Consider the following 17,281-nt stretch of genomic DNA (forward strand, 5'->3'; position numbering starts at 1 on the left):
AAATAAGATAGTGACCATTTTAACATTAAAAGTCAATTTTGTCCCATTCAAGTGTTGACAATAAAAGTCAATTATTAAAAGGGACAATTTTGTCCCATTCAAGTGTTGACAACTTTTCCCATGTGGGAAAGTTATTTATCCATCTTGGAAATGGATATGCCTAGGGGTGGATTCGAGCCGAGCTGAGCCGAATAACTAGCTATTCAAGCTCGGCTCACCGAGGTAGTATGAGGCTTGAGCTCGACTTGAGAAAAATGTTTTATAAATATATATATATATATATATATATAATATTTTTTATTTGATATTTAAAAAATTAAGAATTATAATAATAATTTATTATTATATAAAAATAAAAGTATTATATATATAATATTTTTATTATATATATTATTTTTTATAATTTTATATTATTATTATTATTATTATTATTATTATTATTATTAATACTAATATATGTATGTACGTATGTAGCTATTCGAGTTTGGCTCGCGAGCCTCACGAATCGAGTTTGGCTCGCGAGCCTCACGAATCGAGTTTTATTAGGCTCGTGTTCAGCTCGATTAATAAACGAGCCTGTAAATTAGGCTCAAGCTTGGCTCGAAGCTCGATTGAAGCCAAGTCGAACCAAGCTTTACACGAGTCAAGCTCGAGTAGCTCGTGAAGAGTTCAACTCGTGGTCATCGTAGGCATACCCAAGAAAATAATCCCCAATTTTCAGCCTTCTCAAAATCTAAAAAATAGTGATGTCCATGTTCTATTCCGAAAACAATAGGAGTTCATAAAAAAATGCAACAAATCTTCTTGCTATTTGTTTAGAAAATAATACATAAAATAATTTATTTATGTTTATAATAGTCAAGTGGAAACTCTACACAACCAATAATTCACAAGGCAAGTTGGAGATTTCAGTTTTTCTTAAGATGAATAAAACAATCAAGAAACCAAATACTTACTAGATGGTTGCCTTCTACTTTATGTGTTGAAATTCCATTGGAGGTTCACACCTTTACTGCACATAGCCAAGTCCCTATTGCTTTTCTCTCACAAATATTTTATTATCATTCTTTTCTTTAAGATGCCGGTTGAGAACTGCTGAATGATTTGTGCTGAACTGTCAAGTACTGGTGCTTATATATACTCCACAATTTTTTCTTTAATTCAGTAACAATTCTGTTCAGCTTAACACATTAATTAAGGACATTGTTCTAGCTAGAAGAATGACAAATATTGAACTTGTTCTAGCTTGTTGAATTAATTAAGGACTCCACCCAAACACATTAATTAAAAAATAATAAAAGTAAAAATAAAAGCTTGTTGAATTAATCATGCATGTCTTTATATATAAAAAATATTGCACTGCACACCGTTCAGATGGAATAGAAACACAATTGAAGTGGGTGGGCTTCATAAAACAAAACGCGTGGAATCCACACCGTATGCGGCTTAGGGAGTGTTCACTCTAGTCTTGATTTACCCACTTTGTTTATGGCCCATTCCGTATCCGACTTGGAAATATTATTTGTACTTTAGAACTGGAGATTTTTATGGGAAAGTTATCAATCGAAGTCCATTTATTTGTATTTTTAATATTTGTTCAAATCTAGGCATCTGGACATGTACATGGAAAGTGCGGTAATGACCATTGTTTATGAAATACCGAAATTGAAGAATTATGAGATATAAGGTGTGTAAGTGCATGAGCAGTTCAGTAGATCCAAGACTCCATTAATTGGGATCACAAAGTGCATCCACCATTGCAGCAGATGTGAACTCCCAAAGTTGGAACCAACTAACAATCCACTACGTACGCTAGGCTGCATCTCCAAGCAATATATCAATCGCCAATCAGCGTTTGGTCCATCAAATCCAACTTATAATTAGTGGGAAGCATCACTTGGGGTAAAGTTGTATTTTGAATTTTGACATATATATAAACGAGTCATCATCACTAACCTGATCATATTTATCGAATATGCATTCAACGGCCAATTGAATTAACGGGAGATGCTAAACAGTAATCAATGAGCAAAAGAGAAAGGATATGATATCCCAAAACTAGAATCACAAAAAGTAATAGTTGGAACAATAACAACAGTTTTGCAAATAATAGTTGGGGCAATAAAAACAATTCTTTTTTTTTTTTCAGTAGAACAACAACAACAACAGACGTGGGAGTTGTTTGGGTTATGAGTGAGCTGGCCCCGGTTGCCACGTGGAATCTTTATAGCCATTTTATCTCTTTGGTCACGTCAGCACCACATAACATGGATAAGCGCGACTAAGAAAAGGAGTCCCATACGAATAAGGAGGACAGCTTTGCCGGGAATTAGGACTTATTCTAAAGACATCGACGGACAACCTCATCCTAACAACCCTGGAAGCCTCATCCAAATAGGACACGGATCTTTGGCTATAAATAAGTAACCCCTGCTCTAGGTAAAGGACTTTGACTCTTCAGCCTCCATACTATTATTCTGCCTTTGCTTGGACCAGCACGCTTCTTTCAACTGCTCAGCCCGACCACTCATCTTTCATTACTAACTTGAGCGTCGGAGTGCCTACCCAGGGAGCAACTCCTCGGGCCTTTGTTCTCTTTCTTGTTTCAGATCTTGCTATGCAGCTTCGTCCTTCCACCTCGGCTTCACTAGTTGGCAGGATTATCTGACTACGATCTTGGTTTGAGACACCTCGGGTTGGACAACATCAGATTGGCACCGTTTATGGGAAAAGTATGAAAAGTCATCCCCAAAACTCTTTCCGTGCAATCAAGAAACTGCTCTGCAGGCCGATCCCCATCTTGGGGATCTCGCTCTCACCATAGCTCTCCACCTCAGGAGCCCCAACAATAGGCCATAGTCGATCCTGCACAATTCTAGGCGATGAAGCAAAAGATCAATCAAATCCTTGCCATGATGCAAACGCTTGGATAGCCAGCACAAGCCTCTCAAACCATCCCCCTCCCATCCAGATGCATGACATGGGCAATCCTTGTCTCGAGGACCCCAAAAAGTGTCGCTCGGATAGGCGCAAAGCTCAGTCTGATCAAGAAAAGCAACAATCGTCAAAAAGATCAGACTCCCCGACCCGATCTTGTGTACGCGAAGATCGTAGCAAGGTGCACCGCTCTGCTCGGGTTCCAGTAAAAGAAAGGCTCGGCCATCGTCCACAATAGCAACCAATCTCCATCACCAAGTCTAGCTCAGTTAGAGATCACCCCGTAATGCCTAAAGGAGAAAGGTCTATGCATGCAGCCCTAGACAACAGAGATGTGGATATCAAGGAGATCAAAGAGTGCCTGACCAAATTGGAACACAACCAGCTAATAGAAGCGTGGCTCCTCCTACAGTCCGGCCTACGGAACCCCTCAACCATCTCGTGACGGAGTCTATCTTCGTCCAGAAGATCTTGGACGAGCTCCCTCCGGCCGGCTGGCGACCTTTGCAGGTTGAAAAGTACGACAGAGCTACAGACCCCAATGACCACGTGGAAGGTTTCAAAGCCCTTATGATGTTATACGGCTCATTAGAGGGGTTGATGTACAAAGCCTTCGCCGCCACCCTCAAAGGAGTTTCCTAAACAAGGTATGCTTCCCTTCCTCCACGCTCCATCTCTTCTTGGTCATAGCTAGAGAGCCAATTCTTGGCATAATTCACAGCCAGCCAGTGACATTAGAAGACTTCGGCCCGCCTCATACATGTGCGATAGAGGAAGGAAGAAACCCTTAGAGATTACTTAGCGAGGTTTAACGCCGAGGCCCTACAAGTCCGCACCCTGAACCAGTCCATGGCAATCACAACCATCATGAACGGTCTGCATTCCTCCACATTCAGCTTCTCATTGTCGAAGAATCCTCATCCAAACCTTGACGCACTGATGAAGCATGCACAAAAGTACATGAAAGTCGAAGAGGCACAGGTGTAGTAGAAGAACGAGGAAGGACATCACGACTAAAAAAGGAGAGACCATGTTGAATGCAGGCGGGAATGAGAAGGCAAGTGACAGGATCGACGATTTGAACGAAAACCGAGGACCCCACTGCCAATGTATAGGAATTTTACACCCCTGAACGCACCACAGTCTGAGATACTGATGCAGATCCACGACTGAAGCTTCGTTAGATCCCCTATTAAACCCAATTAGACCCTTTTGGCTGATGCAGATCCATGTAGTACCTAATCAGACCCTTCCAATCTCTCCAAAACATCTGAAAACCTAAATTTCACCTCGAGAGCCCTCAAATCCCTTGTAAAACCTGCCCAATACCTATCCGATGCCCCCGGTTGACCCCTACTTACATTGCAACCAATAGATCCAACACTACCATCAGACTTAGGACCTCCCAAAATACCTACGAATGAAATTTCAGCTCAAGGTTCCCCCATTTACCCCTTCATCAAGTGAAGATTCCATTCCAATGTCTTATGTTAGCCTAAACACTCAGAAACCCAGATCCCCATCATCTTAACACATCCGATCCAATAATAGCACACCATTAAACTCTAGACACATCAAAGCACCTACCTAGAAAGTTTCAACCCTAGAATCCCCCATTTGTCTGTCCATCAAACCAAGATTTTATTCCGTAATATCTCCTTGACCCAAAGTTTTACGATCTTGACCCTCTGAACTGATCATATTCCATCTTTAAAATCCAAACACACCAAAATACCTGCCCATAAGATTTCAACCCAAAATCCCCTATTTACCCTCTCATCAAACAAAGATTACATTTTGACCTCTCTCACTCCCACAACCCGTATCTAATTGATCCAAACACATTTAAACCAATCAAGCCTTTCCAATCACCCCAGAATGCTACTAAACCCTACATATGAAAGTTTAGCCCTAAACAGCTCCATTTACCCTTAATCGTACCAAGATTCCATTTCATGGCACCAGATTGACCTGATTCCAAATCCACCTGATCTGGGCCCAGTTGGCCCAATCTAACCTTGCTAATCACCACCTTAAGCTGTCGTAAAATACCCACCTATGAAATTTCAGCCCGAAATACCCTTGTATGCCCTTTTATCACATAAAGATTCCGTTTTGAGGTTCTGAATTAGCCAAATCAAGCCCTTTCCAGATCTACCCAATTCGAACCAAGTTGGGCCAATCCAACCCTACCAATCAACTTGGGATGTCCAAAAACCCTACCTATAAAATTTTAGACAAGAATGCCCTCATTTACCCTTTCATCTAAAAGGATTCTATTTTAGCCAATCTCACTGGCCCACACATGCACGACCCCACTCTATAGTCAAGTCCATCTCAACCCTCCATTTATTGTCCCAAAAATCCCTACCATTGAACCAGAAGACCTATTTGACCTATTTTCTCAAAATTAAAAAAAAATGTTCCTAAACTTGTACAAAATTACCAAATTACCACTAGCCCTATTATAAATACAAACCTAAGCTTTCTAATTAAGGGGAATGAACTACATTCCTTGCCTCCCTTGAATGACAACCAACGATGGCGCACCCCTCCCTCCGACCCAAATCACCCTCTCCCACTGTCACTTCTACTTATTCTTCTTCTTCTTCTTCGAAATCATCCTCAGTTTTCTGTCACCGCTGCCAAGAGTTGCAACGGCGATCTCACCATCACTGTCATCTTCTTCGTTGCTCTTCACTCCACTTCCGACCACCCCCCCTCTCTCTCTCTCTCCTGTAATATCAATTCTCACCTATAATCCCTCTTTTTCATCTTAAAGGTATTTTTTCATCCGATTATTAGGTTTTGGGAACGATAGTGAATCCCTATGGAACCATATGTTTCAATATGGTTTTGATGATAAGCTCTTGATCCAAATGTTTCTGAAGAGCCTAACTAGGAGTGCTAGAATGTGGTTTGCCAATCTTGAGGAAGAGAAAAAGAAATCATGGAAATGAGTATCTATATCATTCTTAGACCACTTTTCTACAACATGGAACTAGTACCAGATCGAGCAGATCTTGAGTCCATAACTCAGAATCCTAGAGAATCTTTCTAAGAATATGCTTATAGGTGGCGTGAATTAGCATCCAAATTGCGTCACCTTATGCCCAAGGAAGAATTGGTTAGACTCTTCATCAAGACTTTGAAAGATCCATACCATACTTTGTTGGATGCACAACCGCTTAAGGACTTCAATGAAGTGGTTAAAGAAGCTATCAAGATCGATGAATCTCTTTGGCATGGAAGGATTAACCCACTGATGATCATAGTAAGGGCAACCACCTCTGAGCCAAAGAAGTCTGGAACCAAGCATCAAGGAGGGAGTGAAGTACAGTACATATCTAGCCACCCAGCTAGCTTTCCATCCACAACTCCATTTAATCCTTCTTTCAGGGTGCCTACTCCAATGCGTCCACAATCGCATCAATAGCTAGCTTCTGATCTCCCCAAAACACCAAAAAAACCCAAATTTCACCTAAAGAGCCCTAAGATTCCCTATTAAACTTGCCCAATACCTATCCCATGGCACCAGTTAGCCCCTACTTATACAACAACCAATAGATTTGACACCATCATCAGACCTAGGACCTCCCAAAACACCTATCCATGAAATTTCAGCTCATGATTCCCCTGTTTACCCCTTCATCAAGTGAAGATTCCATTCCGACGTCTCTTTCTATCCTAAACACTCAGAACCCAGATCCTCTTCATCTTAACACATCTGAGCGAATCATAGCACACCATTAAACTCCAGGCACATCAAATCACCCACCTAGAAAGTTTCAACCCTAGATTCCTTCATTCTTCTGTTTATCAAACCAAGCTTTTATATAGCAAAATTTTGTTGACCAAAATTTTTTTACAATCTTGACCCCCTTGAACTGATCAAATGCCATCGTTAGACTCTGGACACACCAAAACACCTATCCATAAAATATCAACCCAAAATAGCCATATTTACCCTCTCATCATACAAAGATTTCTTTTCGTCACCTATTGCACCCACAACTTGTATCCACTTGATCCAAACACATCTAAACCAATCAAACCTTGCCAATCACTCCATAATTCCAAAAAAAATCCCTACATATGAAATTTCAGCCCAATAAACTTCCATTTACACTCAATTGTACCAAGATTCCATTTCAAGGCTCTAGATTGATCGGATTCCAAATCCACCCAATCTGGACCTAGTTAGCCCAATCTAACCTTACCAATCTCCTCAAACTGCCATAAAATACCTACCTATGAAATTTCAGCCCAAAATACCCATGTTTGCCCTTTCATCACATAAAGGTTCCATTTTTTTGGCTCTATATTAGCCCAAAAGGGGATTTGTTTGTGAGTAGGGAAGGGAACATCCTTACGAGTGTATGGAGGATGCATGTCTCTGATTTGGATGGAAATTAAAAAAGGGATAAAAAAGGAAAAATAAAAAAATACTAAATAAATTAAATATGTCTCCTATGTTGGTTTATTTTTAGTTTGTTACTTTCTTTATCATTACTGCTTTTTATTTATTATGTACTTGTAATTATGCTCGCTTAAGACACCATGTGGGTCCCACCTATTGGACCTAGGAGAGGTGTGCTTAACCCCTTCCCTCTCTCATCCAAGACTTATCAAAACTGGTTTAGCCGGTGCCTTGGGCTATTGGAGTCACTATTAAAACAAAACAATTTTGAAAGCATTCTTGGAGGTCCCACCATCTCCATTTCCGTAACTGATGTGTGGCGATTCCAAATCCAGCCTAAAGTAAGTCGTTTTCTGATGTTCATAGACTGGTGATGCTGCTGGGGATTTTTGGACCATAGGTAGGGCCCACATGGGGCCTATTTGGCTTAATTTTCATTTTTTTATATATATTGCATGCTTCTATGTTGTTTTCCTTCTATTAGAATAATAACTGCTCTCTTGATGTTTAGCATCCCATCGTCCTATTGGGAGAGAGTCCGATACACTTAGGGCTCATACACACTCTACACACATCATCTTACACTTAGATTTAGCATTCCATCATCCTATTGGGAGAGAGTCCGGTACACTTAGGCTATTGAGACTAGGAACTCGGTGAGGCCGATGGAAAGCTCTCAGCTAGTCACCAACATGAGAAGCTCGTATGGATGAAGGTTTGTAGACTGGTGACCTCAGTCATGGATCTAGGTGTCACACTCTAATCTCATACATCACACTCCACGTGTCAACCTAATTAGTTAGGGTGCCAACCACCTCTTGAATGCCCCTTATGGGGCCCACACCAAATAATAACATAAAATCAAAATATAAAAAGAAGGATAAAAAAGTCAACAACAAATAAGAAAATCAAGAGTCCAAAAAATATAAAATAAAAAATATAAGATCAAAAAACTTTATATAAAAAAAGAAGAAAAAAGTAAAACAAAAAAGAAAAAAAATTAAAAAAGTAAAAAAAAATAATAAAAATAGAAATACAAAAGGGGTAGTAAGGTTTCGTTAAGCACAAATATACATAAATGAAAATTAATAAAAATTAAAACATTAAAATCCAAAAAGTTAAAGAAGAGTAAGATAAAAGAAGAAAAAAGGAAGGAAAAGTGGAAAAAAATTCCCCAAATATACATATACACACACACACACACACATATATATATATATATATATATATATATATATATATATATATAATCGAATAAAAAGTAAAAAAATAAGTAAAAAATATAATGATAAATCCAACAAATAAAACGAGAGGAAACATAAAGGGCAAGCTTTTAAAGAGGAAGAAAAAAATCAAAAAGAAAGAAAATGTCAAAAAAAAAAGAAAGAAGAATAAAATCCAAATTTAAAAAAGATCAAAAATTCAAAAAAGGGGAAAATCCTAGATACAAAAAAAAACATAAAAAGAGGGAAACTCAAAATAAAAAGAGAAAATTCAAGATGCAGATAAAAAAAACAAAATGGAAAAGTCCAAAATCCAAAAGAAAAAGCAAAATCAAAATACAAAAAGGGGGAAAATCCATAACAAAAATAAATAAATGGAAAATGAAAAAATAAGAAAAAGGGAAAACACAAAATACAAAAAAAAGGAATAAACCTAAATATAAAAAAATGGAAAGTCTCAAATGAAAAAGGAGTGGAAGAAAAATCCAAAAAGATAAAAATGGAAAATTCAAAAAAAAAGGGGGGTGGGAAACAGAAAATCCAAATTATGAAATAAAAAATGCAAGAAAAAAAGAAATGAAAGAAAATCCAAAATATAAAAAATGGGAAATTCCAAAGTCTAGAAAATAAAAAAGGTATTATATAAAATTCATAAAAAAAGGAAAAAGTCAAAATAAAAAAAAGGAAAAGCCAAAATTCAAAAAGGGGGGGACCCAATGTGCAAGAAAAAAAGGAGGAAGTCAAAATTCAAGAAAAAGGGGAAAATCCCAAATACCAAACAAAAATAAAAAATCCAAAATTCAAAAAAAAAAGAAGGAAATTCTAAAACATAAAAAGGGAAATATGTCAAGATATGAGAAAAAAGGAAAATTCAAAAAAAAATGAAAAAATCCAAAATTAAAAAAAAAAGTGAAAGAAAAATCCAAAATATCAAAAAAAAAAGAAAAAAGTTAAAAATACAAAAAAAAGGAAATGTCCAAAAATCTAAAAAAAAGTAAAAAAAAAGGAGAGGAAGAGGGAATGTGAATTTTATAGAGAGGGGTTTGAAAAAGAAGATACTATTATTAACCCATTTGCATTTGCAGGAGAACATCATTGGGAATCCTAGGCCCGTAACCCGATGTATAATAACCAGATCTATTGCATGAGCAATGGCACAAGAGTCACACCAAAATGAAAGTATTGTTCCTCCTTCATCTACGAATTTATCTGTTTCGTTAGACTCGAGGATACCAACTTCAGTCCCATACACAGAATACGTCAAACTTTGAGAGTAGTTAGAAGATGCAATAGCCCAATTCGCGGCCTTCTACGAGGAGCATACCCGATCAGAACCACCTTCTCTATCCTCAACAAATCAAAGCACCCAACCACCAGCATCAGGATCCTCTCCCACCTTCACACCTCTGAATACATCAACTGCTTTTCCACCTTTCATGTCGTCTGAATTTCCGGCATCTGCCATACCCCATACTACCTTTACACCCCTTTCCTTTGTGTTCACTGCTTCGCCGCACCAACCACCACCCCAACCAGCCTTTAGCTTTATAGAACAGTTCTACTGCCAACCTCCACCCCAATCAGCCTTTAACTTTGTAGAACAGTCCTACTACCAACCTCCACCTCAACCAACCTTCAGCTTTCTAGGGCAGTCTTATTCCCAGCTCTCTCCGACCCAATTCGGTGAAGACAATCCCAAGTTCACTACACCACGTCCTTCATTCCAAACCCCCTTAAAGGATCATGTGGAGAGATTGAAAGAAGAGATGAGGCAAGTGAAGAGAGTGTGTAATTTGGGAATCACGGATTTTAAGGAGTTATGCTTATACTTGGAGGCCAAGTTTCCCGAGAAGTTCAAGATGCCTGATTTTAAGAAATATGATGGAAAAGGTTGTCCGTAGACTCACTTAAAAGTCTTTTGTGAGGATATGTTTCAATATGGTTTTAATGAAGCTCTTGATCCAAATGTTTCAGAAGAGCCTAACTAGGAGTGCTAGAATGTGATTTGCTAATCTGGAGGAAGAGAAAAATAAATCATGGAAAATGAGTATCTGAAGCATTCTTTGACCACTTTTCCTACAACATGGAACTAGTGCTAGATCGAGCAGATCTTGAGTCCATGCCTCAGAATCCTGGAGATCTTTCCAAGACTATGCTTATAGGTGCTGTAAAATGGCATCCAAACTGTGTCATGCCATGCCCAAGGAAGAAATGGTTAGACTCTTCATCAAGACTTTGAAAGATCCATACCATACTTTGTTGGTTGCACAACTGCTTAAGGACTTTAGTGAAGTGGTGAAAGGAGTTGTCAGGATCGAAGAATCTCTTAGGTATAGACAGATTAAGCCACCAATGATTAGAGTAGGGTGTAACCACCTTTGAAACAAAGAAGTCTGGAACCAAGCATCAAGGAGGGAGAGAAGTACAATTCATATCTAGCCACCTATCTAGATTTGCAGCCACAACTCGATCTAATCCTTCTTTTAGGGTGTCTACTCTAGTGTGTCCACAATCGTATCAATAGTTAGTTTTCGATCTCTTAGAAACACTCAAAAACCCAAAAAACCCAAATTTCACCCCGAGAGCCCTCAGATCCCCTGTTAAACCTGCTCAATACCTATCCGATGTCCCCGATCCACCCCTACTTACACCTCAACCAATAGATCCGACACCACCATTAGACCTAGGACCTCCCAAAACCCCTACTCATGAAATTTCAGCTCAAGATTCCCTTGTTTCCCCTTCGTTAAGCGAAGATTCCATTTTGACATCTCTTGTTAGCCTAAACACTCGGTACCCAAACCCCCTTCATCTTAACACATCCAAACCAATCATAGCACACCATTAGACTCTAAACACATCAAAGCACATACCCATAAAGTTTCAACCCTAGATTTTCCCACTTATCTGTTTATCGAACCAAGATTTTATTTTACAACATCTCATTGACCTAAATTTTTATGATCTTGACTCCCTTGAACCGACCATACACCATCGTTAGACTCCAAACACACCAAAACACCTACCCATAAAATTTTAACTCGAAATACCCCTATTTACCCTCTCATCACACAAAGATTTCATTTCGACACCTCTTGCATGCACAACCTGTATCCACTTGATCCAAAGACATCTAAACCAATCAAACCTTTCTAATCACCCCAAAATTTCAGAAAACCCCTACATATGAAATTTCAGCCCAAAACACCTCCATGTACCCTCAATCATACTAAGACTCCATTTCAAGGCTCTAGATTGACCAAATTCCAAATCCACCCGATTCGGGGCTAGTTGGCCCAATATAACCTTACCAATCACCTCAAACTGTCATAAAATACCAACCTACAAAATTTCAGCCCAAAATACCCTTGTTTGCCCTTCTGTCACTCAAAGATTCTGTTTTAAGGCTTTAGATTAGTCAAATCAAGCTCTTTCCAGATCTGCCCAATCCGAACCCAGTTGGGCCAATCCAACCCTACCAATCAACTTGGAATATCCAAAAATCCCACCCTATGAAATTTCATCCCAGAATACCATCATTTACCCTTCTATCTAAAAAAATATTTCATTTTGGCCAATAACACTAGCCCGCATTTACCCGACCCCACTCCACGGTCAAACCCATCTCAACCCTCCATTTTTTGGCCCAAAAATCCTCGCCATTGAACCACAATACACAGTTTGACCCTCCTAGACTTGGTTTGACCTATTTTCTCAAAATTACAATAATGCCCTTAAACTTGTACAGAATTTCCAAATTGCCACTAGCCCTATTATAAATACAAACCTAAGCTTTATAATTAAGGGGAATGAACTGTTCATGCCTTACCTCCCTCGAATGACAACCAACGGTGGTGCACCCTACCTCTGCTGGCCTAAATCTCCTTCTCTCACTCTCTTCTTCTTCTTCTTCTTCTTCTTCTTCTTCTTCGACATCTTCCTCTATTTTCAGTTGTCGTCGCAACTCTTATAAGCGGCGGTCTCACCATCCCTCTCCTCTTCTTCATCATTCTTCACTCCACTTCTGGCTGCCCCCTCTCTTTTTCTCTTTCTCTTTCTTTCTCCCTTCTTCCCCTTCTTTTTTTCCATTTCGACGGTTGCGACGACGGATCTAAAACCAAAGGCAGTGGTGGCACGCCCTCTTTGTCATTCTCTTCCATCTCTCTCTCTTTCCCTTTTTCTTCTCCTTCTTCTTCTTCTTCTTCTTTGACCTAGATTTTCTATTACCACCGAACTTGAGAAGGGAGTGAAGAGGGAAAACTATTCATCATCTTCTTCCTTTCTACTAATGAACCAACGGCGGCGAAAATCACCAACTGACCGAGATCTACTATTTGCCTCCGTCGGCACCGGATTAGCGGCGATAATTGCCTTAATCCTCCTCTGGCCAAATCCAGTCCCCTGTTATGGCATAACCATTAATTCAAGCCAAAATATAATCCACGTAAGCTCGATTCTCACCTATATTTGCTCTTTTCATCTTAGGCCCCATTCGCTTTTCGGTAAGTTACTTACCCGGGTAAAAGCAATTACCTAGGTAAGTTCTTCCTGGGAAACACTTGCCCAGGTAAGTGCATTTACCCATGTTCTTTTATTTCTCAGGTAAATAAGGCAATGACCATTTTATCCATAGAAATTCTTTATTGAAAGGGGCATTTTTGTCCTATTCAAGTGTTACTAACTTTACCCCTATGTAGAAAAGTTATTTACCCACCTAGGAGATGGGTATCACTTTCCTAGGTAAGTGATATCCAAGAAAATAAACTTTCCCTGATCCCCACAGGAAGCTGAAAAAAGAACATGGGATTCTTGGTCAATGGGAACCAAAATCCCATTAACCAACTTTCCCTCCACTATAAATCGAAAAAAAGAACACCCCCTTAATAGTATTTTTTCATCCGGCTTTTGAGTTTTGGGAACGATAGTGAATCCCTATGGAACCAATCTTTGCAATTTTTGGCAGACATCACAGGTGACAATGGAACCTTTGTGATTGGATATTGGGGATGTTCAGTTGATTGCTCATATAGATCTGGGCACTTGGCATGTTAGTAATGGTTAAAGAAGGACCGATTGTTGTTGTACATTTTCGATTAATTTTATTGCATTTCTTTTTTATTTTGATTCTTCTTTTCTTTGAAGATTAAGTCTTCTTTGAATAAGGAGTCCAGTGAACTTCAGATCAGATTAAACATGGTGCCTCATGGATACTTTAATTAAATGATTGGGTGTACTCGATCTGAAATGTTTGCGTTAGTCAGTTCAAGAGGTTTGGACTTCCTCTCTCTTCAGATCATTCCATTGAATCTGAAGGTATGGGCTCTTATAGAAAAGGGGTGAGGGAGTAATCTTCCACCCTGTTCAGGTCAGTGATGTTAATGCAGATTCCCTACTTGCCATTGACCTTATTGACCATCACTACATTCTCTAGCCAGTCTATGTATGCCACTTCCCGGATAAAGCCGATGTCGAGCAAATTCTGTAATTCCTCGTTGTCACTTGCCACAATTTTGAGGTGAAACTCCTCTTCCTTTGCCTCATGGGTCGGTAGTGCAAGTCGGCGTTTAGGCGATGGGTGATGACCCTAGGGTCAATCCCTGGCATGTCTTCCACCAACTAGGCAAACACGTCAACGTTGTCCTTGAGGAGTTGCACAATGTCATCTCGAAGGTGGCCTTCTAGGAGGGTTCCAAGCTAGACCATCTTCTCGGGGTCTTCAATAAAAAGAGGTAGATGGACGAGGTCTTCTACTTTCCACGAGCTACGCCTACTCCGTACGGGGCCAGGAACTTTACGATCAGGTGGTATGTGGAGACTGAGGCCCGCAGGGCATTCAACGTTGGTCGACTAAGGATGGCATTGTAGGGGAAAGGACACGGGTGATGATGAAATCGACTATTGTCATAGTGGTGATGGGGTCATCGCCTATAAGTAGTGGTAGGGTGATTTTCCCCTGGGGCATGAGGGAGTCCCTAGAGAATCCCACCAAGGGGGTGTTGACTGGCGTGAGATGATCTTTGTTGATGTCAAGTTGTTCGAAAGATTATTCAAAGAGGATGTCGGCTGAGCTCCTTGTGTTTACTAGTATGCGTCGGACTTCGAAGTTGGCAACCTCGGAAGTTATCACAAGGGCATCGTCATGTGGCATTTGGACCTCCCTGAGGTCGTCATCGGTGAAAGTGATAGGATCATACTATCACCGTATTTTCTGTTCCTTGTCTTCGACCTGATGCAGTCTGGCATAGGCCTTGTTGGCCGAGCTGCTCTCCCCCTAGAAGTCATCTCGCCTGAGATGACAACGATGACTCGCACTAGGGCAAATCAGGCTAGTGGTACATTGCGGCGACATTCTTCCTCTTTTGGTTTGTGCTCTTTGATGTTCACAAACCCGTTGTGGTATCCTTGCTGGATGAGGCATTCCAAGTGCTGGCACATAGTGCCGCAACTATCGGTCTCGTGGCTATGGTCTGAATGGACGTCATAGTATTTCTCCCAAATTCTTTTATTGTTCTGGAACTTTATCTTCTCTGGCCACTGGGCGAAGCTGCGGTCGTAGATCTGCATCAGTATCTCGACTCGCGGTGCATTCAGGGGAGTGAAGTTCCTATACGTCGGTGGTAGGGTCCTCGGTCTATGGTCAGGTCGTCGGTCCTACCTTTTTCTTTCTCGGTCTGACCTGTACTCCTCACGATCTCTTTGCTTTTGGTCATACTAGTCTTCCTTGCTCCTTTGCAGCGCTTGGCCTTCCTCAGCGTTCATATATTTTTGGGCATGCTTCATGAGAGCCGTCAAGTTGGGATGAGGGTTCTTCTATAGCGAGAAGTTGAACATAGAGGAGTGTAGACCATTCATGATTGCAATCACTACTACTGATGGGTCCAAGGCTCGAACCTAGACGGCCTCGGAGTTGAACCTCGCCAAGTATTCCCTCAAGGTCTCTCCCTTCATTTATTGCACCTACATGAGGTTGGTCGATGTTTTCTAGTGTCTCTGACTAGCGGTGAACTATGCTAAGAATTGCATCTCTAGTTGCTCCCAAGAGGATATGGACCGCAGAGGAAGGGAGGCAAAGCAAGTTTTGGCGACTCCATGGAGAGGGGCGATGAAGGCCTTGCACATGAGACCTTTGGAGGAGCTGCGCAACATCATCACGGTCTTAAATCCTTCGATGTGGTCATTTGGGTCTGAGGCTCCATCGTACTTCTAGAACTGAGAAGGTTGCCAGCTGACTAGTAGGAGCTCATACACGATCTCTTGAACGAAGACTAGTGCCTTCACGAGCTAGATATAATGCTGTTTTGCGGACCAGGCCATTGGAGTAGCCATGCTTCTGTCTGCTTGCATGCGTTTTAGTTCGGATAGCTGTTCTCTCAGTTCCCTAATCTCTGTGTCTCTGTTGGCCGGGGTCACATCCACAGGCTTTTCTCCTTTTGGGAATGTAGGTTGGTCTCGAACCGAACTGGACTCGGCTATTGAGATCAGTGGTTGCGGTAGACATTGGCCAAGTCGTTCCTTTGCCGGTACTTGGGCAGAGTGATGTGATCTATTGTGGGCATCGTGCGCATGGGACCAGACTAGGGATTTGGGTCTTCTATATGACTACTGCCTTTCATGGTTGGACCGGGCCCTATGCCTATTTGTGCAGTGCTTTTTGGGGTCATTAGTTTGAGGATTAGTCATGGTAAGCGCCTGTGCGGCAGGGCAAGCGATCTGAGGGGTGTGAGCTAGTTGTCTCAACGTCTCCATCATTGCATGGATGTGGTCAATTTTCTATTGCATTGCCTGGAATTGTGGGGTCGATCGTGGTTTGTTGTTGGGGCTCCCGGGGCAAAGAACTGCGAAGGTAGCAAAATTCCCAAGACGGGGGACGAGCTCCAGAGCGGTTAGATGTATTCTTAGGCATGGTTGTTTCGAGTTTGCGAAAGGAGGTTTGGAAATTGCTTTTTGTGAATTTCTCACATACGGGTGCCAATCTGATGTTGTCCGACCCGAGGTATTCCAAATCGAGGATACAATCATATAATCCTGCCAATTGGAAGAAGCGAAGGTAGAACGATGAAGCCGCACACTAGGATTTGCAACTAGGAGATAAAATCAGAGGCTCGAAGAGTTATTCCCCGGGTAGGTACTCTGATGCTCAAGTCAGCTGAATAGAGAAGGAAGTGGTCGAGCTGAACAAGTGAGAAAAGTGCTGGTCCGAATAGAAGAGATCGCATAGAGGTATTCTCGGAGTGTGCTTCCAAAAGTCCCTTACCTTGAGCAGAGATTCCCTATTTATATTTGTATGTTTGTGTTCTAAACTGATGAGGCTTTCGGGGTCATCAGGATAAGGTTCCCTGCTGAGGTCTTCGGGATGTCTCCTCCTCCCCGGCGAAGTTCACCTCCTTGTCCGTGCAGGACACTCCTTCTTAGTCATGATCATTTGTCATGCGTAATGCTGACATGGCGAGAGAGAGAGAAGATGGCCGCAGAAGCCGCCACGAGGTATCCTTGGCCAACTCAACCATGACCCAAACAACATTTTTTCAGTGTAGGAGGCTTAGCCATATGTTTGAAGGAAAAACCTTTTTGTCTAAGAACATTGGTCAAAATTTGCAGCATTATTAGATTCACTTTTAAATTTAAGTAGCTGAATAAAACAATCCAATTCTGACGCGATCTCACATTTATCCTAACATACCATTAATAACGAATCCGAATC

The sequence above is a fragment of the Nelumbo nucifera genome, chromosome 1, assembly GCF_055504915.1.
Source record: "Nelumbo nucifera cultivar China Antique chromosome 1, China Antique-T2T, whole genome shotgun sequence".
NCBI classification, from domain to species: domain Eukaryota; kingdom Viridiplantae; phylum Streptophyta; class Magnoliopsida; order Proteales; family Nelumbonaceae; genus Nelumbo; species Nelumbo nucifera.